The sequence below is a fragment of the Elephas maximus genome, chromosome 25 (assembly GCF_024166365.1).
Source record: "Elephas maximus indicus isolate mEleMax1 chromosome 25, mEleMax1 primary haplotype, whole genome shotgun sequence".
In the NCBI taxonomy this organism is placed as follows: Eukaryota; Metazoa; Chordata; class Mammalia; order Proboscidea; family Elephantidae; genus Elephas; species Elephas maximus.
Genome location: NC_064843.1, coordinates 60,843,170 through 60,870,406, shown reverse-complemented (window position 1 = coordinate 60,870,406; position 27,237 = coordinate 60,843,170). Strand labels below are relative to the sequence as shown.

The 27,237-nt window shown below is 40.8% G+C and overlaps 1 protein-coding gene across 6 annotated transcripts in view; it reads right to left on the bottom strand.

The window, feature by feature from the left end:
- RIN2 (Ras and Rab interactor 2) overlaps positions 1-27,237 on the bottom strand; it is a 268,726-nt gene that overhangs the window by 199,509 nt on the left and 41,980 nt on the right. For 4 of the 6 annotated variants that reach the window (XM_049869985.1, XM_049869993.1, XM_049869988.1 and 1 more), the window contains exon 2: positions 19,251-19,371. The exons of the other annotated variants lie outside the window; for them this stretch is intronic. The gene's annotated coding sequence lies outside the window, so the exon portion shown is untranslated. The remainder of the gene's footprint in view (positions 1-19,250; positions 19,372-27,237) is intronic. 6 annotated transcript variants of the gene reach the window in all.

Genomic DNA, 27,237 nt, shown 5'->3' with positions numbered 1-27,237 from the left:
TGGTAGGTGTCACCATCCTCAGACCCCTAAGGCAGGAGGTTAGGTGGTCTGGGGGGAGCTTCAGCCCTCAGTTCCCCGTTGTGGGTCAGTGAGGGCTCTGTTCAATAAGCAGAGATATCAGACCTGGGAAACTTGTCTTTCCAGTAATCCGCTAAAACAATTACAGTCAGATCCCTATCAGAATTGCCTTTGCATTATAATAGCCACCTTGTTCCCTGCAGGGATGAAAGCCCAAGACTGTGAATCTCATATGCTTGGCTGTAGCTGGTTCTGTATTTTTAGCCCAATTTCGGGAAGTCAGGGAAGGATTTTTGGTCCCTTGGTTTTTTGTAGCTGCTTCTCTCAGGGCAGGAGAATGGATTAGGAAAAGACCAAAAAAAAAAAAAAAAACCCTCAGAGCACTTCACTCTCTGGCTCAGGAAATTCCAATGTTAATGAAGTCACCTGGAAGGGGAGGGGAGGGTTCAGATAGATAGGAGAGAGTAGCACCCCGGAATACAGACAAAGTTACTTATCTTGCTTGGTGATGACTGTTTTATCTGAGATTCCCGAGGGGTGTGTAGCCTGTGTGCGTTGGCTGGGTCAAGATTGCCCCCAAGGGTCAGGCCTGAGTCCTGTGCTTGTGCTGTCTCAGAAGCCGTGGTCAGTTCCTCCACTCCCAGTCCAAAGCCCAGTGCCAAGGTTTCCTGGCTGGGACACTGCACTCCGGGCTCCAAAATCAGTCGCTGCCTCCCGGTGACTTCTCCTCCTGTCAGCCGCATCACTGCACTGCCTGTGTGCACTGGCTGGACTTCCCCCGAGGTCACTTCTGGGACCTAGGGCTGCATCCTGTGTTTGCGCCGTCTCACGATGCCGTGCTCAGCTCCCCTGCGCCCAGTCCAAAGCCCGGCACCAAAGTTTTCTGACTGGGACACTGGCTTCAGGCTCCGAAAACAGTCATTGCTTCCCTGTGGTTGCTCGTTCTCAGTCTCTGTCACTCAGGTCAACTCTTTAGATCTGTGTCTGATGGTCAGGGTTCGTAGATTGTCATGTACGTGATCGATTCACTTTGTTTTTCCAAGGTAGCTTCTACCTAGTCAGCCATCTTGGCCCCGCCTCCTGGATTTCTTAAGCTGAAAGAACTGAAGAAAAAGTCCAAGTCTTGAGTTGCAATTGTGAAGAGTTCTCTGGGGAAAATATTAAACGATGCAGGAAGCATCAAAAAAGATGGAAGGATTACAGAGCCATTATAACAAAAAGAATTGGTCAGTGTTCAACCATTTCAAGAGACAGCATAAGATCAGGAACTGATGGTACTGAAGGAAGAAGTCCAAACTTCACTGAGGGCACTGGCAAAAAGACAAAGGCTTCAGGAATTGATGGAACATCAATTGAGCTGTTTCAACAAATGGATGCAGCATTGTAAGTGCTCATTCATCTATGCCAAGATATTTGGAAGACAGCTACCTGGTCAACTGACCGTAAGAAATCCATATTTATGCCGCCTATTCCCAAGTATGGTGATCCAACCGAATGCAGAAATTATTGAGCAATATCATTAATATCACATGCAAGTAAAATTTTGCTGAAGATCATTCAAAAGTGGCTGTAGCAGTACACCAAAAGGGAACTGACAGAAATTCAGGCCAGACTGAGAAGAGGACGTGGAACCATGGATATCATTGCTGATGTCAGATGGATCCTGGCTGAAAGCAGAGAATACCAGAAGGATGTTTACCTGTGTTTTTGGCATTCGACTATGTGAATCATAACAAATTATGGACATCATTGAGAAGAATGGGAATTCCAGAACACTTAATTGTGCTCATGAGGAACCTGTACATTGAACAAGAAGCAGTCCTTTGAACAGTAAGGGGATACTGTGTGATTTAAAGTCAGGAAAGGTGAGCATCATGGATGTAGCCTTTTACCATACCTATTCAATCTGTATGCTGAGCAAATAATCGGAGCAGCTGGACTGTATGAAGAACAGGGCATCTGGATTGGAGGAAGACTCATTAACAACCTCCATTATGCTGATGATACAACCTTGCTTGTTGAAAGTAGAGGACTTGAAGCACTTATGGACAAAGATCAAAGACCTCGGCCTTCAGTATGGATTATATCTCAACATAAAGAAATAAAAAATCCTCAAAACTGGACCAACAGGCAACATCATGGTAAATGTAGAAAAGATTGAGGCTGCCAAGGATTTTATTTTACTTGGATCCACAATCAACACCCATGGAAGCAGAAGTCAAGAAATCAAAAGACACATTGTGCTGGGCAAATCTGTTGGGAAAGACCTCTATAAAGTGTTGAAAAGCAAAGAAGTCACCTTGAAGACTAAGGTGCACCTGACTCAAGCCGTGGTATTTTCAATCGCATCATATGCATATGAAAGCTGGACAATGAATAAGGAAGACAAAAGAAAAATTGACTCCTTTAAATTGTGGTGTTGGCCAAGAATACTGAATATACCATGGACTGCCAAAAGAATGAACAAATCTCTCTTGGAAGAAGCATAGCCAGAATGCTGGATGTAGAAACAAAGATGATGAGACTATTTCTCACATACCTCGGACATGTTATCAGGAGGGGTCGGTCCCAGGAGAAGGACACCATGCTTGGTAAAGCACAGGGTCAGCGAAGAAGAGGGAGATCCTCAATCAGATGGACTGACACAGTGGCTGCAACAATGGGCTCAAGCATAACAATGACTGTGAGCATGGCGCAGGACCGGGCAGTGTTTCATTCTGTAGTACATAGGGTCGCTATGAGTCGGAACTGACTCAAGGGCGCCTAACAACAACAGCAGTATTCCAATGTGTGTACGTGCCACAATTTGCACACCCATTCATCGGCTGATGGGCACTTCAGTTGTTTCCATTGTTTCGCTACTGTGAATAAAGCTGCAATGAACATAAGAGTGCATATACCTGGCTGTGTCAGCAGTTTCAGGTCTCTAGGGCATATTCCTAGGAATGAGATTGCTGGGTCGTAAGATAGCTCTATTTCTAGATTTTTGAGGAAGCATCAAACTGTTTTCCATAGTAATTGTACCATTTTACAGTCCCACCAGCAATGACTAAGGGTTCCAATCTCTCCACATTCTCAACAGCTTTTGTTGTTTTTTATTTTTTCAATCAGTGGTATTTTAGCCAGGGTGAGATGGTGTCTTGGTCATCCAGTGCTAAAACCCCAACCACTATAACAGAAATACTACAAGTGGACGGCGTTAACAAAGCTTACTCTCTCACAGTCCAGTAGGCTAGAAGTCTGAATTCAGGCACCAGCTTCAGGGGAAGGCTTTCTCTCTCTGTCGGCTCTGGAGGAAGGTCCTTGTCATCTGTCTTCCCCTTGGTCCAGAAGCATCTCAGCACAGGAACCTCAGGTCCAAAAGACGCACTCTGCTCCTGGTGCTGCTTTATTGGTGGTATAAATTTCCCACTCTCTGCTAGCTTCCCTTTCCTTTTATCTCCTGAGAGGTAAAAGGTGGTGCAGGCCACACCCCAGGGAAACTCCCTTTACACTGGACCAGGATGTGACCTGGTAAGGGTGTTACCATCTCACCCTAATACTTTTTAACCTAAAATTACAATTCCATCCCAACCCTCTCTGAGGTAAAATTACAATCACAAAATAGAAGACAACCACACAATAGGGGGAATCATGGCCCAGCCAAATTGATACATACATTTTTTAGGGTACGGAATTCAGTGCGTGACAGATGGTATGTCACCGTAGTTTTGATTAGCATCTCTCTAATGGCTAATGATCATGAGCATCTTTTCATGTGTTTGTTGGCTCCTTGGATGTCTTCTTTGGTGAAGATTCTGTTCATGTCCTTTGACCATTTTATAATCGGGTTGTTTGTCTTTTTGTTGTTGAGTTGTTGAAGTTTTCTATAAATTTTGGAGATTAGACTCTATCTGATGTCTTTTCTGAAATTTTTTTCCCAATCTCTAAGTTGTATTTTTACTCTTTTGATAATGTCTTGATGAGCAGAAGCTTATAATTTGTATGAGATCCCATTTATCTATTCTGTCTTCTATTTGTATGTTGTCCTATTTTTACAGAAGATTAAAAAAGATTAGGTCCCATAGTTTTCTCCCAGGAATTTTATGGTTTTAGGTTTGACGTTTAGGTCTTTGATCCATTTTTAGTTAGTTTTTGTGTGTGGTGTGAGGTGTGAGCCCTGTTACAATTTTCTCTGGGTGGATATCGAGTTTTGCCAGCAACATCTATTAAAGGGATTGTCTCTGCCCCACTGGATAGACTTTGATCCTTTGTCAAGGATCAGTGGTCCATAAATGTTTGGGTGTAGTTCTGAGTTCTCAATTCTATTCCACTGGTTTATGTGTCTATCGTTGAACCAGTACCAGGCTGTTTTGATTACAGTGGCCATATAGTATGCTTTGATATCAGGGAATGTGAGGCCTCCTGCTTTGTTCTTTTTCTTCAATATTGCTTTGGCTATTCGGGGTTTCTTCCCTTTCCATATAAAGTTGGTCATTAGTTTTTCCATTTCAGTGAAAAATGTCAGTGGGATTTGTATTGGGATTGTATTGAATCTGTAGATCACTTCAGGTAGTACTGACATTTTCAATATATTAAGCCTTCCTATCCATGAGCATGGGATGCCTTTCCATCTCTGTAGGCCTCTTTTAGTCTGTTGTAGCACTGCTTTATAAGCCTCACTGTATAAATTTTTTATGGCCCTGGTTAGGTTAATCCTTAGGAATTTTATTGATTTGGGGGCTATTGTAAATGGTGCTATTTTCTTGATTTCTTTTTTGGAGTAGTCTTTGTTCGTGAGAAGAACCCAAGTGATTTCTTTCTTTTTTTTTAATTGTGTTTTAGGTGAAAGTTTACAGCACAAATTAGTTTCACATTCAAAAATTCAAAATCGGTTGCAATCTCCAAAATGTGTCAGCACTCTCCTCCTTTCCCTTTTCACCCTGGGTTCCCTGTGTCCATTCATCCCGTTTTCCTGTCCCTTTCTGCCTTCTCATCTTTGCTTTCGGGCCAATGTTGCCCATTTGGTCTCATATTCTTGATTGAACTAAGACACACATTCCTCACATGTGTTACTGTTCGTTTTACAGGTCTGTCTAATCTTTGGGTGAAAGGTGGACTTCAGTAAATTCAGTTTGGAGTTAGCAGAGTGTCTGGGGATCACAGTCTAGTGGGTTCCTCCAGTCTCTCGGACCAGTAAGTCTGGTCTTTTTTTGTGAATTTGGATTTTGTTCTACATTTTTCTCCTGCTCTGTTGGAACCCTCTATTGAAATCCCTGTCAGAGTGGTCGGTGGTGGTAGCTGGGCACCATCTAATTTTCCTGGGCTCAGGCTGGTGAAGGCTGTAGTCCATTATTCCTTTGGACTGATATTTTTCTTGTATCTTTGGTTTTCTTCATTCTCCTTTGCTCCCAGTCTAATGGAACCAATAGATATGTCTTAGATGGCTGCTCACAAGCTTTTAAGACCCCAGACACTACTCACCAAAGTTTATATAGAACATTTTCTTTATGAACTATGTTATGCCAATTGACCTTGGTGTCCCCCAAGGCCCCAAATGATTTTTGTGTGTTGATCTTGTATCATGCAATGTTGCTAAATTCTTCTACTAGTTCCAGCAGTTTTCTTGTGGATCTTTAGGGTCTTCTACATGTAGGATCATGTCATCTGCAAATAGTGATAATTTTATTTCTTTTCCAATTTAGATGCCTTTTATTTGTCTTTCTTCTTATTGTTATTGCTAGGACTTCCAATACCATGTTGTCTTGCTCCCATGCTCAGAGGGAAGGTTCTCAGTCTTTCTCCATTGTGTATGATGTTGACTGTTGGTTTTTCATATATGCCCTTAATTATGTCCAGGAATTTCCCTTCTCTTCCTATTTTGCTGAGAGTTTTCATCAGAAAAGGTGTGGAATTTTATCAAATGCTTTTTCTGCGTCAATTCATATGATCACGTGGTTCTTTTCCTTTGTTTTATTCATGTGGTGGATTACACTGATTTTCTGATGTTGAACCACCCTTATAATCCTGGTATGAATCCCACTTGATCACGGTGTACATTTTTTTTTTTTTTTTTGCTATGTCTGTTGGCTAGACTTTTGTTGAAAAATTTTGCATCTATGTTCATAAGGGATATTGGTCTATAGTTTTCTTATTTTGTGATGTCTTTGCCTGGTTTCAGCATCAGGGTCATTCTGGCTTCATAGAAGGAGTTCAGCAGTGTTCTTTTCTCTTCTACATTTTTGAAGAGATTGAGTAGGATTGGTGTCAACTCTTCTCTGAATGTTTGGTAGAATTCCCCATTGCAGCCATCTGGTCCTGGGCTTTTTTGTTGTTGTTGTTAGTAGTTTTTGGATGATATCTTCCGTCTCTTCTTTTGTGATGGGTCTGTTTAAATTTTCTACCTCTGTGTGTGATAATCTGCATAGGTAGTGTGTTCCTAGGAATTTAACCATTTCCTCTAGATTTTCAAGTTTGTTGGAGTTTAATTTTTCATAGTAATCAGTTATGATGTCCTTTATCTCTGATAGATTGGTTGTAATATAACCAATTTCATTTCTTAATTTGCTTATTTGACGTTTCTGGGTTTTTTCTTTTGTCATTCTAGCTAGTGGTTTGTCTATTCTGTGGATCTCTTCAAAGAACCAACTTCTGGTTTTGTTAATTCTTTCAACTGTTTTTCTTTTTTCTAAATCATTTATTTCTGCCCTGATTTTTATTATTTTTTCTTTTCTGGTTGCCTTTGGCATCTTTTGCTCTTCCTTTTCTATTTGTTCAAGTTGTTTAAGTTAGTGATTTTGGATTTTCCTTTTTAATGTATGCATTTTTTACTATAAATTTCCCTCAGAATACTGCTTTTGCTGTGTCCCAAAGGTTTTGATATGTTGTATTTTCATTCCTGTTTGATTCTAGGAACTTCTTAATTTCACTTTTGATTTCTTGTATGACCCAATAATTTTTTTAGTAGTGTATTATTTAGTTTCCATGTAATTTGTTTTTTCCTCTTATTTATCCTGTTGTTCATTTCTAGTTTCATAGTGTTATGGTCCAAGAAGATGCTTTGTATGATTTCAATCTTTTTAAGTTTGTTGAGACTTGTTTTGTGTCCTAGCATATGGTTTATTCTTCAAAATGATCCACGTGCACTGCAGAAGAATGTATATTGTTCTGATGCTGGGTGAAGTGTTCTGTCTATGTCCTTCAGGTCCAACTGACTTATGGTTTTATTTCTCAGTGTCTTTAGTGATTCTCTTTTTAGATGTTCTACTTATAATTGAAAGTGGTATGTTTAAGTCCACTACTATTATTGTACAGTAGTTTATTTCTCCTTTCATATTAGTTAGAATTTGTTTCATGTATATATTGGTGCATTGCTGATAGGTGCATATATATATATTATGTCTTCTTGTTGAATTACCCTTTTATTATTATGTAATGTCCTTCTTTATCCCTTGTAATAGATTTTGATTTAAAGTCTGTTTTATCTGATATCACTATAGCCACCCCTGCTCTTTTTTGTTTACTGTTTGCATGGAATATTTTTTTTCAGCCTGTTTATGTCCTTGTGTTTAAGGTGGGTTTCTAGTAGACAGCAAAGGATGGATCATGTTTTTTTATCCATTCTGCCAGTCTCTGCCTTTTGCATGAAGAGTTTAGACCATTTACATCTAAGGTTATTACTGAAAACAAACGGTCTACCTCACTCACTTGGTTCTTTGTTTTTTGAGTGTTTTGTATCTTCTTTGTTTATTATACCGATTATTCTGTTTTGCTTGTATTTGGGTGCTTTCTTGTAATAAGCCTTTTTGGTAACTTGCTTCTCTTCTCCTGAGTGTTTCTTTTTAGTGATTTCTTTAGTGGCTACCATGTATATTACATGACTTACAATTACTACAGTGTCTAGCGTAAGAATGATCCTACCTGCTAACATCAGGATGGGATTGGGTAACACCCCAAGCAGGGAACCCAGAAAGGGAGCTTATCTGAGGAAGCTCTAGCCGGTTTTTCTTAAGGTGGTGTAAATTTGCTGTGTGAGTTCATAGTCCGTGCAAGTGGGAGAGAGTGAACGAAAGATCTTAACACTGTGTGAGAGTACTGCTGAACCTCAATGAGGCCCAAAACTAATGGACACTAGGACCAGGAAGAGTTGCAATGGCAACAGAGTGAGGGGTATGGTCCAGTCTGGCAGGCAGGCAGGAGGAGGCCCCTACTGGGGGACCATGGGTAGTGGGTTGCCAGTGGAGGAGCACTGGTGAGGGAAAGACTGAAATATAATAAATACTCATTGTCAGCACAATAAAGTAGATCCCTCGTGTGCACACCAGTGGAGACATCCGGTGAAACACCACCCCCCCATACACGTGCATTAAATACCAGATAGCAAGCAAACAGATATCTTCAATTTTCCCATAATAAACAGAATAGAAAAATTAAAGAAAAGGTAACAAAATGGCTCAACCTCAACAAAAACTACTAAAAAACACAAAAGCATAAGAGAAGAAGGAACACTCCAAAGCAAAACATGAACAGGAAATCTCTCCTATGAAGACCAGAATATGCAAAGATCCAAAAAAGTAAAAAAAACTGGGTGGATATCTTCAGAAACCATACATCTCACAAGAATCTAATAACCAATATATAAAACTTTGATAACCTAACAACAGAAAGACAACCCCATTATAAAAGGACGAAGGACTTGAATAGACATTTCATCAAAGAGGACATTCAAGTGGCCACCAAACACATGAAAAAATACTCAGCATCATTAGCCATCAGAGAGATGAAAATCAAAACCACAATGATATACCATTTCATTCTTACTAGGATGTCTAAAAAAAGAAAAAAACCCAGAAAATAATAAATGTTGGCGAGAATGTGGGGAAATTGGAACCTTTATCAATTCCTGGTGGGAATGCAAAACGGTACGGCTTTTGTAGAAAACTGTGTGGCAGTTCCTCAAAAAAAACTAACAATAGAACTACCATATGATCCAGCAATTCCACTCCTATGTATCTCAAAGGCTTGAAAGCAGAGACTCAAAAAGAGACTTGTACACCAATGTTCACTGCAGCACTATTCACAATAGCCAACAGGTGGAAACAACCTAAATGCCCAACAGATGAATGAATAAACAAAATGTGGCACGTACATATAATGGAATACTACTCAGCCAGTAGGAGAAATAAAGTCTTGATACATGCCACAGTATGGATGGAGCTCAAAGATGTTATGCTGAGTAAAAAAAAAGCCAGTTACCCAAGGACAAATATTGTATGACCTTACTTTTATATAAAAAGACAAGAAAAACAAAATGTATAGAGACCCAAGTTTATAAGTGGTTATCAGGAGTGGGACAGAGCAGGGTGAAAGTAGGTTTACAGCGAGGAAAAATTGTATTGATTGAGGGTATGTTACACAGCTGATTACTGTAACTGCTGTCCATAAGTTGTAAAACTGTAAAAAGTTTAATTGGCAAAAGTTGTGTGACAGATATATTTAAAACAATGATAAAAAGAAAGAGTAGTTGCTGAGGCTGCTTATGTATGACCAAGCACCTCATGGGATTTATTCCCTGGTTTGGAGGTTTAGGATCATGGTTTCACAGGACACGACAGTTAATTGGCCTAATAACATGTTTAGTGCTTCTGTTCTACCTCCTAGTTCATTGCATAGTGTCTGGGGTCTTAAAAGCCTGGGAATGGCCATCCAAGGCACAACAGTTGGTCTCTCTTCACCTGGAACAACAAAGGAAAAAGGAAGTCAGGAATAGGAGGGGCATGTGGAATGTGTGGCTAATTGTCTCCATGAACAACTGCCTCCTTTGCCATGAGACCAGAACTGGATGGTGCCTGCCTACCATTACGGAACGTTTTAATCAAGGATTCTATATAGGAATCCTGATCAAAAAGGGGAAATTTCAGAACGGGATTTAAAATTCTCATTGACCTAGACTTTCTGGGGTCATGGAAGGTGGATGAACCCCTGAAGCTACTGCCCTAAGATAATCTTTAAACTTTAAACCAAAAATACCCCCCCAAAGTCATATTAAAACCAAACAACAGTTTAGCTTAACTAGTGAAAAGATCCACCTTGAGCATTATGCTGTTTTAAGAACTATTCATATGGGACCAAATTGGCAACAGTAACTTGAAAGATTAGATAGGAACCTTCGGGGGCAGTGACTTTATGTTAATAAGGGAGGAACAACTCTGAAAAGGGGGGTGAGAATGGTCGCACAACTCAAAGAATGTAATCAATGTGGCTAAATCGTATATGTAAAAACTGTTGAATTGGTCTCTTTTGCTGTGTATATTCTCAAGAAAAAAATAAATAAATAAAATTTAGGAAAACACACAAGTTTGTTATACAAAAATTAGAAAATAAGAATTTTTAAAATCTATAGCTCCATTTATTAATCCTCTAGAGTACATCCTTCCAGAATTATGCTCCCATCTGTCTCTACCTCCTTATTGTGTTTTATTTAATTTTATGTGTTTATCACAACCTGAAGGTCCCTCGGCTGTGCAGTTTGCAGTTGGCTACTAACTGAAAGGTTGGCAATTCAAATCCACCCAACAGCACTGCTGAAGAAAGGCCTGGCTATCTACTTCCTTAAAGTTTACAGCCATTGAAAACCCTGTGGAGCACAGTTCTACTCTGAAATACATGTGGTTTCCATGTGTCAAAATCAACCAGACACAACCTGACATATGTGTTTATTTGCTTAATTATTTATTGTCTATCTCTCCCACTAGGATGTAATCCTCTTGGGGAAAAGCACTTTGCTACTTTTATTCACTACGAAATCTCCTGAGCCTTGCACACTGCTTGGCACATATCAAGTATTGTCACGGATTGAACTGTGTCCCCCCAAAATATCTGTCAACTTGGCTAGGTCATGATTCCCAGTACCGTATGATTGTCTACCATTTTATCATCTGATATGATCACTATGATGTAATAAGCTGGGTTACTGGCAGTGATATTGATGAGCTCTACAAGATTAGTGTCTTAAGCCAATCTCTTTTGAGATAAAAAGAAGTGAGCAGAGAGACGTGGGGAGCCTCAGAGCAGTGCCAGGAGCAGAGCACATCCTTTGGACCTGAGGTTCCTGCACTGAGATGCTCCCAGACCAAGGGAAGACGGAGGACAAGGACCTTCCTCCAGAGGTGAGAGAGACAGCCTTCTCCTGGAGCTCGTGCCCTGAATTCAGACTTCTAGCCTACTGGACTGTGAGAGAATAAACTTCTTTTTGTTAAAGTGATCCACTTGCGGTATTTCTGTCATAGCAGCACTGGCTGACCAAGACAGGTGTCCATCCAGGTTTACTGAACCAATGAAAGAACGGGTGAATAACTGACACTTACTAGATATTTGTGGAACTGAAAGTCAGTAAGTACAAGCCAGCCTGGCCAAAGTCAAAGAGATAGCAAGTGGATTGGAACATCTTTCTTTTTCATATCATTGGTTTTTTTTTTTTTTTCTTTTTTCCTCTCCTCTGCTGTTGGCTAAGTAGTCCATTAATTTCTGTTTGAACTTGGTAAATTTAGCTACGGGCATATATTTGGTTCACTTTCACTATGTGAGAAATAATAGAAATAAGTAGTAGATTTAGTGGGAAGTGAAAAAGAGGCGAACCCCTATGAATGGTGCTGATTGTGCAAAAGGCCAGCGTGGAGTGGACTTAGAGTGGAAAGTCTCCTGTGGTGCTGCATGGGTCTGCATTCAGGCTGTGAGAGGGGTGGCTGGATGGCTCTGCTCCATCCCTCTCTTCTTATAGTCTGGCCCTGCACTGTAAGGTGGATAGATGGCAAGGGCCCTGGACCATGATGGATGGGAAAAGGCCAAGGAAACTGAGTGAGTTCTGCAGTACTGAAGAAAGGAAGATGACGATAATCCCTTTCATGTTTTTCTTTATCCAACATCTGGAGTTTTTTTTTAATCACCAATTTCCCATTCAAAATGGGAAAAAGTAGTAAAGACAAAAAGTTTTTTAAAAAGTTGATTTAATAAAGATCTAACGTATCAATTTTTGCCATACAATGACTATTTCTGGAAGATCTAAAACATGATCTCTCCTTTCCTGTTAATTATTCTATCTGAGTCTACAATCTAATGGGGGAGGAGGGGAAGGGGAGAGGTAATGGGAGCCAGGATTTTTTTTAACTTTTTATTTGGAAATAATTTGAACTTAAAGAAAAAGTTGCAAGAATAGTCCAGAACCCTTACTGCTCAACAAGAAGACAAACAACTCAATACAAAAATGGGCAAAAAAAGAACAGGCGCTTCATGAAAGAAGAGATACAAATGGCAAATAAGCACATAAAAGATGCTCGACATCTTTAGCCATGAGGGAAATGCAAATCAAAACAACAATAAGGTGCCAGTACCCACTTATCAAAATGATAAATAAAGACTGACAATACCAACTGTTGGTAAGGATGTGGAGAAACTGGACTCCTCATACATTGCTGGTGGGGATGTAAAATGGTACAGTCACTTTGGAAAACAGGTTGACAAATTCCTAGATAACTAAACATACATTTACCATACAGTCCAGAAATTCCACTCCTAGGTATCTACCAAGAGAAATAAAAATACGTGCCCACGTGAAAACTTGTACATCAATGATCGAATCAGCATTAGTCATAACAATATAACTAAAAACAATCCAAACGTCCATCAACTGTAGAATGTAATGTATCATTAATGTAATGTGACAACCTATATAATGGAATGCTAGTCAGCAATAAAAAGGAACAAACTATTGATACAAACTATAGGATGGATAAACCAAAAAAAAAAAAAAAGTACACCGAGCGAAAGTAGCCAAAAGACTACATATTGTGTGATTCCATTTATATAAAATTTCTAGAAAACTGTATAAACTTACTAAAACACTGAAAATTGTACATTTAAGGATAGGTGAAATTTTAAGATATATAACTTTTACCCCAATTAATCTGTTTAAAAAAATTGGAGCATACTCTAAACATTGCTTGTAATGTGCTTTTTTTTATATCCAAAACTATAACTTGGAGATAGTTTCATGTCAGCACAATAGCTCTTCCTCTTTTTTTTTTTTTTTCAGTGATTGCATAACATTCCATTGCAGGGCTGTTACAAAATTTAAATAAATTAAGTAGTCATGCAAAAAAAAAAATGCTCTCCTTTCTTTATTCAGTTCAAAGACTTTGAGGTATTTAGCTTCTGTAGTGCTTTTTTTTAGTGCTTAGTTTTTAAGGCTACAACACCCTACTTCCATTCCTCTGAAGCTCCCAAGCACCCGATACCTTAATCCATCCAGAACATCCCAGCAGTGGATGCTGTTGGTGCCTCACCCATATCCCTGATGCACCAGCCATTCCCATACATGTCAAGGGGTTCCCTCTGCAAGTACCTGTGACTCACTTTCTGAAGACTGGTGACAGGAGCATACCTGGCTCACTCATGGACAGCCAGATGTGCCAGGGAGTTATTGCCCTCTGGAATAGTTCCCACCCAATGACAGATGAGAGTTGGTGGATTAGTGTCCCAGCTCTCTCCCTTTCTGGGTGAAACAACCCCAAGATGAGGTCTAACACCATCCCACAGGGGCTCCCAGGACTGGGCCCCACTTTCCCACAATGGTAACCTACATTTACACGCCACCAAGTAACATTTATTAATTAGCTCACACACCTTGCATCTTCTAGCCAATCCTTATACATACATGAAGATGGAAACAAGATACTTAGTCCACAGGCCATTTTAATGGAGTTAATAATGCATATGATTTCATTAATGGTTTAATGAGAAGGCTCTATCAGCTTAAATGAGGGGCGTCATTAAGACACAAGCATCGGGTTCTATTTTCCTTCACTGTCTGCTTGGCCAACGCAGAGACACAGTATAAATAACTCAGGAGTGTTTGGAAAGGCATTTAAGCACTCAGGGCTTAGGTTTCTTCCATAGACCATCCACAGCCAAGAACACAACAGTCAAGCCACCCTTAGCATATGCTTTATGACTTATAACTTGCAAAAAGCATAAAACTGCAAGTCTTTTCCATGCTAACTTGGAAAAAGTCCTGTAAATTTATGGCTGTAAATTCCAACCAATATAAAAACTTTGCCTCTTCTTCCAGCTAAATTGTATTCATGCCAGAGGAGAGAGCGAATGTATCGGGAGAAGCAAATAAATGATATTTTTACAAAATTCCAAGCCTTCTCATGAAATGTAGGGAAATACACACATCAATATAACTGACAATTTATTCACTCTACTTGCTGCTCTTATTCCATTCTGATGAGCTTGAGCAATGAGTATGTACTGATTCCAAGTGTGACCATTCAGGTAGCTGCTGAGGTGAAAAAGCATTTTCATTGCAGAAGGAACAAACTCAACAACTCCAAACACTTCATAAGTCTAAAATGAACAAAGCCATGGTACAAGATAAGGAACAAGCCCCACCTAAGGTCTAAGGTAACAAAAACATTTCTGGAACCTAAGGGTGTGCCGGTGTTAATAACCATTTCATCTCCCGTTAATAACGAATTAGAGTATCGTGAAGAATTTTGGATTTTGCTCAAAGCGACAACTAAAACTGGCATTGGTAAACTTTTTATTTCATATTTTCCCAGTTTGGCAGAAGGCAGAGGAAGCATGGTAGACTGCCTTGTTGGCTTTAAGCCTAGACCAAGAGTAGAAATTCCTCCTGCAAAGGTGGAATTTCTCTGCCTCTTGACTTGGGCTCAGCCATATGACCTGCTTTGGGCAACAGAGTAAGACTGAAGTGACAGTATGCCAGTTCCAAGTCTGGGCCTCAAGAAGCCTCTTGTGCTTCTGCTTGTCCTCCTGAACCTCTGCCACTGTCAGGAGGGCAGCTTCTCTCTGGTGGCCACTGCCCACATACCTTGACTTAGAATGTATTCAGGTGGAACAGACCTGAACCTAGACCTCACAAGAAGCCAAGCTTAGCTGGGCCTAAAGCCGTTGGAAGTGTCATCCAGCTGAACACAGCCTGAACTAGTCGACCCTCAGCTGCATGCATTAAAAAAAAATTTTATTTATTTATTTATTAATTAGCCCAGCCAAAATCAGCAGAGCTGTCCAGCTGAGCCCAACCTAGATCAGTCGAACTCCAGCCAACCCTCAGCGGCAGGAGCTAAATAAATGCTTATTATCAACTTCCCCCACTGAGTTTGGGGTGGCTTGCTACACAGTAAGAGCCGGTGCAGAGAGCAAGGGGGAAGGTCAGGAAGCAAAGGGAAGGACTGTATTACAGGTTGTCCCTTTCTCCTCGTCTGGACACGTGGATGACAACATGCAGGATACAGCTATGAAGTTCATGATTGTTTTACACAGGTCCCCACACTTTCTCCCAAGAATACCTCAGCTTCCATGTCCCTTGGGAAAATTCCAAAGTATGTCCTACAGATCTGTCACGGATCCCGCTGGAACTGGGCCAACTGCCCACCATGTAACTTGCTCATTGATGCATCCTATATGGCCTCGTCCCTCTCTGCCCCATCCTCCCCCTCCCTCATTACACTGCAGGCACCTCCACCCATATAAATATCTGCACCCTAGTCCTTGACCCTAACTAGGACACAGCCTCGTTTTTACAAATAACAACTAACAACCATTGAGCACTTGAGTGGGCCAGACACACCACAACACATGAATGCCTTCACCTCTCAGTGCCTTAGCTTCCTCATCTGTAAAATGGGAGCAAAAATACCTGGCAGAGCTGTTGTGAGGACAAAGAATATGTAAAGGATTTGGCTCATAGCAAGCTTTCAAAAATGCTACTTATTTTCAAGAAAGGCTTGCTTATCCTTGTTATTATTCTACTTTTAAGCTACATCTGCTAGTGTTGGAAGGAACAGGGTAGGACTGAGAAGAATAAAGAGAATGAGAATAAATTCTACCTTCTTTTTTCACTAAGCTACTTTAAAATTCTCAGCCAGCTGATGGCAGCACTGGCCTTTAACTAAACACTCAGCAGGGCAAACTACAAGAAAAACAAAGCATTCTTCATCCACTGTATTTAGTTAGTGGAATCCCATTGCATCAAGGAGAGGAGCAACCTGAGAACCGGAGAATGAAAGAGAAGCACCTATGGGAGATGCCAGTCGGACTGTGCACCTCAGTCTTGTGGCTAAGGTGTGGGAGAAATTTCCAGAAACAGTTCTCAGCACAGACGTGAGTGGTGAAAACTTCAGTTGTGGCCAGGCGGCTAGGGCCTGCTCTAGACAGTGCCAGAGCATCCCTTGGGATAACACGATGGGGTAACGTGAAATTGTTGTTCGATGCCGCCAAAGTTGATTTCGACTCACAGCGACCCCACAGGACAGGGTAGAACTTCCCCATAGGGTTTCCCAGGCTGTAATCTTTATGGAAGCAGACTGCCAGGTCTTTCTATCTCAGAGTGATTGGATGGTTCAAACTGTCAACTTTTTGGTTAGCAGCCAAGCACTTAATCATTGTGCAACCCAGCCTTTGGAGGGCCTCGGGGGGCTCAGCTAAGGGGGATCACCTGGCTGGTACTCAAAATTACCCGTTACCAATAGCCCAGACGAAGGTGAGAACAATTCCAAAGGTAACTGGCCCACTGTTGCCAATGAGTTCTCCACCAGTGATGTCATGCCACCAGCCCGCCCTTTCAGTCCCACACCCTCCAGCCCTCCCATCCACACTGCAGCAAGGGGGAAGGGAAAGGGGCTAAATGTTATCTTTGCAACTAACTGTGTAATCCTGCGTGAGTTATGTAAGCCCTCAGTCTCCCCATCTGTGAAATGAAGATGATGATGTCAATCTCACTCTATAGGGCCTTCTGTGACCATTAAATGAGGGAATAAAAGCAGTGGCGGTGTTAAGACACTGAGACTTGTAAACTGAAAAGCCTTCCTTAATTTCCACCTGGAAAAACACACAGGAAACAAACTTAGATCGTTTAACCTTTCCCCTTTCCCTTTTGGGGCTCCACCCCTACACGTCCAGCAAACAAAGCCCATCAGGCAAACCGTAATGGAAATCAAAACTTCGAAGGCAGGAAGATAAACAGAACTAGTGCTAACCCAGGTTTGTCAAATTTAGCAGAGGTCTCTCAACGGATTTAGTCAACAGAAGTGACTGCCTCACGCTAAACCTTTCATCTGGATGCTAACCCCTCATCGCCTGCCACCCTTTGTCATCAACAGAGGAGAAAGGAACAGTGAAGGAAAGGAAACTCTTTACTACCAATCACCAGCCCTGTGCTCTGCCCCCAGCTGGACCCAGGGCTCACGTCTACGGATTTAAGGGGATGGAGAAGGGGGGGAATCTCCCATAGTTCTTCCTTTCTGGGTCCATCTCTTCTTACTATGGTCTTTTCTCAATCCTCTTGGATTTTGTCTTAATGCAATGCAAGTGGTTTCCTTTCCAACATCTCTATTGTTAATGTTTCATCCCCTTGGTAAAATATTTGTATTCTACTTGGTATTGAGAATTGTAAAGACGGCCATAATTCTCACTCTCCCCAGTATCTACACCCTTTACAATGTGGCTTTGTAGCTCCTCCTACCGAGAGCTGGAGTTTCTCTCCCCGCCTCTTGAATCTAGGCTGGCCTGTGTGTACTGCTTTGGCCAACTGAATGCAGCAGCAGGGACACTGCCTCACTTTCAAGCCTAAGCCTCAAGAAGCCTTTCACGGTCCCTCTCCTGGCATCCTCCTTCCATGGGAACAAGCTCAGGCTAAGCTGCCAGAGTAGGAAAGACATGCACAGCAGAGGTGAGCCATCCCAGCTAGAGGCCAGCCTAGGCCAGTCGGCTTCCAGCCAAGCTAAGTGTAGGGTCCAGTACTGGACATTCTAGATAATGCAAACATAATACTTGTTCACAGCTCTCAAGTAGCTGCAATCAGGTAGTGGACCAAAGACACCACACACACATACACACCCACACACAATTAAATACGAGGTCAAAAAGGCAGTACACGATTCCTCGGAGCAAAGGCCGACACGGACGCAGATGTCACGTACTTCTGCAAGCATACACAATCAGGGCTCCAAGGTTGCCCATCTGCTTCCTGCCCTTGAAAATACCTTCCACTTGGATGACAACCTAATTAAACGTCATAGCTGTGTCCCTGTTCCTGTTATTTATCTCATTCACTTGCATTTTATTAAGGTTATTTATAAAGTCAAACACAAAGAAGTTTCATCTAACAGGAAAGACACAGGAAGTGAAAAAGAAACCTTTATCCTTGAAAGACAAACCTTTACAATCAAGATACGGTTAGTCTTTCAAGGATAAAGGTTTCTTTTTCACTTCCTGTGTCTTTTACAATCAAGATAAGGACAGCTCATAGCTGCTCCACTCAGCATCAGCTGGGGCAGCCTGAAGGCTAGGGGCTGGAGCCCCCAAAAGACTCACTCACGTGCCTGGAGGCTGGTTCTTGTTCTCAGTGGGCTGCTGGGTGGCTGTTCACTGGAACACCTACACGTGGGCTTCCCCTGTGGCTTGGGCTTCCTCACAATACGGCTGCTGGGTCTTAAGGGTGAGCATCCCAAGAGAATGCAAGAGCCAGGAGGAAGCCACATTCTTTCTGTCAAAGGCTGTCTGCCACAGGGTCCCAACCAGACCCAGGGAAAGGTCAGCAGAATCCCAGCTTCATGGAGGAGTGGCAAGGTTCTGGAAAAGCAGCATTACTGCTGTGGCCATTTTGGGAAAATACAATCTGTCACTGTGACCTATACTGATATCCGTTTGATGCCAATTCCCTTTCAACGTGGAGATCTATGATTCTATGAAATATAACATAAAGTGAAAAATGGGAAGGAGAAGAAAGGCAGTGGGAAAATGTATGACAAAAGGGAGAAAGAAGCAAGGTTTCTGTGATGGGAAGAGGCCCCACCAACAGAAGGCTACGTCCTCTCAGTAATGGGCCTTGTCTTCCCCAGGCGCCCCGTCTCTAGGATGAAGGCAGCGGCAGTGCCTCCCTCTGGTGGTGCTGTGAGAATTAAATGCACTAATACATGTAGAGTGCTTAGAACATTGCCTGGCACACAACTGCTGCTGTCCTTGGCTTGGCCCTGCAGCCACTGCATTATAAAACCCCTCAGGTACCTGGAAACAGGGGAAACTCTTCACTGACACTCCGCCAGAGAGAAGATACATCCACACCAACATGCTATAACTATGGCACACAGTGTCCCCGATCACATGAAAAACTTGGAGATGAGAGTCCTTGGCTGCCACACACTGGGCTTTATAATCTCGCTGTTACGTACCCTTCACACCAGCGCCTCTTCTCTCCTGCTTCAGTCCAGTCCCAACGTCCCCAGCCTTCTAAAGTGTTTGCACATTTTCTTTTCTGGTAGTAGCTCAGAAGTGCGGATCTCACTTCACCATCTACAATATACAGAATCGACCACTTAGGGCTTTGTAGGCATTTGAAAAACGCTGCAGACCACCGCGCAGGAGAACCTGCTTCCCAGCCTGGTCATGGAGTGAGAAATTGATAGATGAGACCCCCGCAAGCAGCACTGCCTTCCTATTCTGACTCTCAGCCCCACCCTGGGCCCAGGTAACTGGACAGGAGGCTTTCTCCCCTAGAATGCTTTCTAAATTCCTGTGCCAATGTGCAGATTTTAAAAACTCCAAATGGTCTTTCACCAAAAAAAAAAAAAAAAAAAATAGGGCTAATCAGTAACAATCCTGTCTTCTCTATCAATTAAGTAACAGTTTGTTTTTCCCCTTCCTCCTGAGGCCACATCAGCCCTCCAACTATAAAGAGTCCTGCCATCTTCCAGTCCAGAACTTTGGACATGGGCCTAATCTGAATATGAAATTCTCAAATTACACCCACATTTCATTTTAACCGTTTGTATCAATACCCTACCCTTTTCAAATCACCTAGACGAATGCAGTCCTCTTGCTTGCAAAGCAACAGGAAACAAACACAAAACACAAACAGTACATCAAAGTTCAAGTTCCCTTTGGGCATCGCAACTAACGGCTGTAGCCTGCATCCTCGGCTGACGTGAACACAGTTAAAATTTGGGATTATATCTTTCCAGATTGCTCCAACGCACCCAAATATCCAATCGCACACACAAACACGCGCCTGTATTTCTTTTCTACATAACTGCTAACTATGTGTCATCGGCGCCCTGCTTGTCCCATTCTCAGTGTATCGTATCAAACTCCCCACAGCAGTTAAGAAGACTATCTCATTCTTTTTACCTGTCCTGATATTCCTTAGTCTCCACTCCTCTGTCCAGCTCTGGTTCGATGCTGACGTCCTCTCCTGCCCCTCGTCCCCTCCTCTGCAGACGCCACCCCCTTCCTCGTACCTAGATTAGTGTTAGGGGTCTTCCCCAAAATGCCCTCCTTGCCCCTCCCCACTCACCTGAGAAGATTCAGTTCTCAGGACTGGAGGCAACATATTTGGGCTTGAATCCCAGCTGAATCTCTGGGGCGAATGACTTAACTCGGGTTCTTTTATGTGTAAACTGGGGATGATTACAGCACCTACCTCAAAGGGCTGTTCTAAAGATGGAGTGAAATAATCCACAACACACTTAGCCCAGTGCTGATCATTGAGTATGCTCGGTAAATGTTAGCTGCCACCATCGTCAACATCAGTCGTCATCATCATCACCTTTCTGTTCGGTAATAATTTAAATCCCATTTTCTTTCCTAATCCAGATTTTCCTCTGAACTCCTACTTCACATGTATATTAAACAAACAACAAAAAACCCACTGCCGTCGAGTCGATTCCGACTCGCATATATAGGGCTACCGAAGTATAATCCCAATAAACTTTAAATTGCATTTACATCACCTCACAATATCTTCTGATCTTTGCCAATAGGTGAATAAGAAGCTGGCAGTTAATTTACCAGTCCACTGCATTCAGGGTGAGCCCCATAACCACACTGAGCCAAGGCAGCCCACTGAGTAAAGTTAAGTTATCCCTTTTAAGGGACAAAAATTCTAGTGCCCCTTCTTTACATTTTTTATATTACAGTATTAAAAAACTATTAAATAAATTTTACATTATAATATTGAATAAATTATATTTAAATATTATAACATTAATAAATAAAAAAATTTAAATACTAAATATTAATTAAATATTAAATGATTCTATTATAATATTGAATAATTAATAGTATAATATTAAAGTAACACAAATAAAATAACTAGGTATGCTATGCTCTCACTCTTAAGCAGTTACAAAACCAAGCACAATAATAAATTACATACGAACAAGAATGTAAGCCAACATCATTAGAAGTAACTAGAGTAATTTAGTGTGACAGATAATATTATTTTGCTGAAATTAAATCACTCCTTGCAACATGAATGTAGTGGAGTCGCATGTTCTGTGAGATAAAGGTCTAACATAAGAGAATAAATCAGAAATTACCCTTAAAGGTATTCAAGGTTTTATGATAAAATGGTATGTTTTCATTTAATTTTCTAATTGTTTGTTACTAGTATATAGAAGGAGCCCTGGTGGTCCAGTAGTTAAGACCTCGGCTGCTCACCAAACGGTCGGCAGTTCCAAACCACCAGCTGCTCCTCGGAAAGCCTGTGGGGCAGTCCTGTTCTCTGCTACAGGGTCACTATGAGTTGGAATCAACTCAACGGCAATGGTATATATATATATATATATATATATATAAAACAATTTAATTTTTATATCTGGGCCTTGTTTCCAGATACCATGTGTCATGGATTGAATTGTGCCCCCCAAAAATATGTGTCAACTTGGTTATACCACGATTCTCAGTATTGTGTGGTTGTCCATTTTGTGATTGTAACTTTACATTAAATAGAATTAAGGTGGGATTGTAACACCCTTACTAAGGTCACATCCTTGATCCAATGTTAAGGGGGTTTCCATCGGATGTGACCTGCACCACCTTTTGTCCCTCAAGAGATAAAATGAAAGGGAAGCAAGCAGAAAGGGTGACCTCATACCACCAAGAAAGTAGCACTGGGAGCAGTGCACATCCTTTGGGCCCGGGGTTCCTGCCCAGAGAAACTCCTAGTTCAGGGGAAGACTGATGAGAAGCACCTTCCTCCAGAGCCGACAGAGAGAGAAAGCCTTTCCCTGGAGCTGATGCCCTGATTTTGGACTTGTAGTCTACTAGGACTGTGAGAAAATAAATTTGTTTGTTAAAGCCATCCACTTGTGGTATTTCTGTTACGTCAAGCCCAAGCCCGTTGCCATCGAGTTGATTCTTACTCATAGCGACGCTACAGGACAGAGTAGAACTACCCCATAGGGTTTCCAAGGAGCTCCTGGTGGATTTGAACTGCCAACCTTTGGGTTAGCAGCTGTAGCTCTTCACCACTACACCACCAGAGTTTCCATTATAGCAGCACTAAATAACTAAGACACCATGTAAAACCACTTACTACTTCAAATAGCTTGTGGATTCTGTTGGATTTTCTACATAGACAATCATGTCATCTCTGAGTAATAACAGTTTTAATTCTTGTTTTCTGATTTTAATCTTTTTTTCCCCCTTGCCCTGGTAGGATCACCAGTACAGCGTTGAATAAAAGTGGTGAAGGGGCATGCTTTGTTATGTTCCTTACCTCAGTGTGAAAGTATTCAGTATTTCACCATTAAATATGGTTTATACACACCCCTTACCAAATTAAGGTAATTTCCTTTTAATTCTATTTTGCTAAGAGCAAACTACGTATTTTTAATTTAAATGTTAAATTCTACAATAAAACATTGATACTTACTAGGACATTTTGGCAAAGGAGCTTAGCACTTTATGCTCTTGGCTGAGAAACTGTCTCCCCTCTATGGGAAAAACTATCAGCTTGGGCAGGACAAGCAGGTCTGGAATTGTCCTGTCCACTGCATGGGGAAGTAACAGGGTAGCCACTGAAGACACAATTTAATTTAAACAAGCAATTTAATCTCAGGACTGCTTAACCAACTCCCTCTCACTAGATCTGGGTCTCTGGACCTGGGGCTTAAAATCATCAGAGCACACAGCTGGCACCAGCCTGACCCCAGAAGAAATAGATGGTGCCCAGCTATTACCACCACTTGCTCTGACAGGGATCACAATAGAGGGTCCTGGACAGAGTGGGAAAGAACGTAGAACAAAACTCAAATTCAGAAAAAAAAAGATCAGACTTACTGGTCTGACAGAGGCTGGAGGAACCCCTGAGACTATGGCCCCCAGACACCCTGATAACTCAGAACTGACGCCACTCCTGAAGTCTACCTTTCAGCCAAAGACTAGACAGGCCTATAAAACAAAGACTAACACATGTGAGGAACATGCTTCTTAGTTCAATCAAGTATATGAGACCAAATGGGCAACATTTGCCCAAAAGCAGCCACGAGAAGGCAGGAAAGGACAGGAAACCTGGATGAACATACATGAGGAACCCGGGGAAGAAAGGGGGAGAGGGCTGACACACTGCAGGGATTGCAACCAATGTTACAAAATGATTTGTATATAAATTTTTAAATATGAAACTAATTTGTGTGGTAAACTTTCACCTAAAAAAAAAGCACAATAAAAATTTTTTAAAAATCATCAGGGCATATAATAGTGATAACAGTAGCTACCCCTTACTGAGCACTCACTATATGCCTGATAATGTACTATGCCATTCACATATATTAGCTCATTCAATATTTGCAACAATTCTATGAAACAACAACTGGTGAGGAAAGAGAAGCACAGTGAGATTAATTTACTTGCCCGTGGTCATATAGCTAGTAAGGGGAGGAGCCAGGATTCAAACTCAGTCTGACTTCATAGCATTAGCCATTATACCATTAAGAACGAAGTCTTCATGTTACAGCCCTCTGTTCAGGTCACTTCTTTTTCAAACGGCCTACAATGTTGATCACGTTTGCTCACTACGTAGTCAACCTGGGAAACTACCCAAGCTTAGGCTTCATTAGAAACCGGCTGTGTTCTTAGCTTTATCACATTTGAAGACAGAGTCAGTTCTCTTCAGCACCACGCCTTACCATTTACTTTTGCCAAAAGCAAGATAAAGGGTCCTCAATAAGTTAAACAGAATTATCATATGACACAGCAAATCTACTCCTAGTTATGTATCCAAGAGACTTGAAAGCAAGGACTCAAACAGATACCTGCATACCAATGTTCACAACAGCCAAAAAATGGAAACAACCCAAGCGTCCATCAACAGATGAATGGGTAGACCAAATGTGGTATATCCACACAATGTAATATTATTCACCCATAAAAAGGAATGAAGTACTCACATATGCTACAACATAGCTGAAACTTGAAAACACTATGCTAAGTAAAAGAAGTCAGACATAAAAGGCCACATATGTATGATTTCATTTATAGGAAATACCCAGAAGAGGCAAGTTCACAGACTCAAAAATCAGATTAGTAGTTGCCAGGGTCTGGGAGAAGGGGAGAAGAGGGAGTTACTACTTAGTGGGGAAGGGGGTCTCCTTTTGGGGTGATAAAAATTTTCTGGAACTGCATAGTGGTTGTGGTTGCACCACATTGTGAACAGACTAAATATCACTAAGAGTAAATTTTATGTTGTGTATATTTTAACACAATTCTTTTAAAAAAAGCAATAGATATTTTAAGCTTTGCAACTACAAAAGAGAAAATCACTTGAAAATAATTCAACTTTTTTTTTTTTCCTAGTGAAAAGGTTACTTTACAGGCTCAATATAAGGAGGAACACACATCTTCTCAAAAGAGACATGATCTGGTGTACAACTTCCTCTTTAAAAAATTTCCAAAAAAAAATCACTACAAAAGATATCACATACAGTTATTACTCTTTCTCTAGAAACAGTTCTTATTCCTTATTCCCTTGTTGCATAACTAATGATTGCAAGATTGAGTGACTTAATACAACAATAATCATTTTAGAATCTTCTCAGTTTCTGCGAGTCTGGGATTCAGGAAGTACTTGGCTGGGTAGTTTTGGCTCGGGTCATTTCCAGACAGTAGCTGGAGCTAGAATAGTGGGGCTACGGATGGGGGATGGAGAGAGTGCACAGCTGGGACAGCTGAAAGTCTGGGTATCTCTCTTTTACTTCATGTAGTCTCAGGCTTCTTCATGTGGTCTTTCTGCATGGGCTAGTTTGGGCTTCCTTACAAGAGAAGCAGCCTCAGACCAGTCCAACTGCTTACATGGTAGCTCAGGGCTCCAGTAAAGGTACTCTAGAGAGTATGGGGGAGGTACACTACATTTTCTGACCTCAGTAGTCATGCAACACTATTTCTGCTGCATTATACCAGTTATAAGTGAAACAAAAACCCACAGAGATTCTAGGGGAGGGTACTAGACTTTAGCTCTTGATGAAGAGTGACAGGGTTTTAGAAGAACATGTAGGATGGGAGATATTGTTATGGCCATCTTTAGAAAAATACATCCTGTTGCACAGTCAAAAGTTGGCAATGAACTAACTTCAAATGTCACATTCATAAAGAAAAGATGCAAATAAAATAAGAAAGAGCTGACATTACAACTAACTTGACAGAAATAAAGAGAATTATGATAGAATATTATGAACAACTGTATGGCAATGAACTGGATAACCTAGATGAAATGCACAAATTCTTAGATGCACACAACCTACCCAAACTGACCAAGAGGAAATAGAAAGTCTCAACAGACCCATATTAAGCGAAGAGACTGAATCAGTGATCAAAAACTTCCCAACAACAAAAAAGTCCTGGACCAGATGGCTTGACTGCGGAATGCTACCATTTAGAGGAGAAGTGACACCAGTACTGTTTAAACTCTTCCAAAAGATAGAGAATGAAGGAATACTTCCTTATTCATTCTATGAATGAAATATAACCCTGATACCAAAACCAGATAAAGACACCACAAGATTAGAAAAGTACAGGCCAATATCCCTAATGAATTCAGACACAAAAATCCTCCAAAAAATGCTAGCAAACAAAATCCAACAGCACATTAAAAAGAGTCATACACCATTAACAAGAAGGGTTTATTCCAGGAATGCAGGGATGGTTCTTCATAAGAAAAATCAATCAATGTAATAAACCACATCAAAAGAAGAAAGGAAAAGGACCACATGATCATCTATGGATGCAGTAAAAGCACCCTTTCTTAAAGAAAACTCTAAAGAAGATTGGAATAGAAGAGAAATTCCGCAATATGACTCGGAGCATATATGAAAAACCAACAGGCATCATTATGCTTAATGAAGAAAGACTGAAAGCTTTCTCCCTTGAAATCGGGAGCAAGATAAGGGTGCCTGCTCTCACCACCTCTATTCAATATTGTATTAGAAGTCCTAGCCAGAGCAATAAGACAAGAAAAAGAAATAAAATGTACTCAGATTGTAAAAGGAGAAGTAAAATTATATCTATTCACAGATGATATGATAATATAGAGAAAAAAATCACAAAAAATCCTCAAGAAAACTTCGAGAGCTAACAGAGGAACTCAGAAAATTGCAGGGTGCAAGGTCAATAAACATAAGTCAGATTTCGATACACCACCAATGAAAAATCTAAAAGGGAAATTAGGGAAACAATTCCACTTATGATAACATCTAAGAGAATAAAATACCTAGGAATAAACTTAACTAGGAATGTAAAAGACTTATACAATGAAAATTACGAAACACTGCTGAAAAACGTATTAAAAAAGACTTAAATAAAGGGAAAGATGCTCCGTGCTCATGGATTGGAAGACTCAATACTGTTAAGATGTAAATACTAGAAAAAGTGATATATAGATTCAATGCAACCCGATAAAAATTCGAACAGCTTTCTTTACAACATGGAAAAACCAATTCTCAAATTTATATGGAATGGCAAGTGGCTTAAATAGCTAAAGCAATGTTGAAAGAGAACAACAAAGTAGGAGGACTCAGACTTCCTGATTTTAAAACATACTATACAACTATGGAGCCCTAGTGGCGCAATGGTTAAGTGTTCTGCTGCTAACCAAAAAATCAGCGGTTTGAATCTACCAGCTGCTCTTTGGAAACTCTATGGGGCAGTTTTACTCTGTCCTATAGAGTTGCTATGAGTTGGAATCAACTCGACAGCACTGGGTTTGGTTTTTGGTTTTTTATACAGCTACAGTTACACTTAAAAAAAAAAAAAAAAAAAATTTTTTTTTTTTTTTTTACAGTAATCAAACAACCTGGTACTGGTATAGCAATAGACACATAGACCAATGAAATAGAATTAAGAGTTCAGAAACAAACGTACACATCTACAGTCTTCTGATTTTTT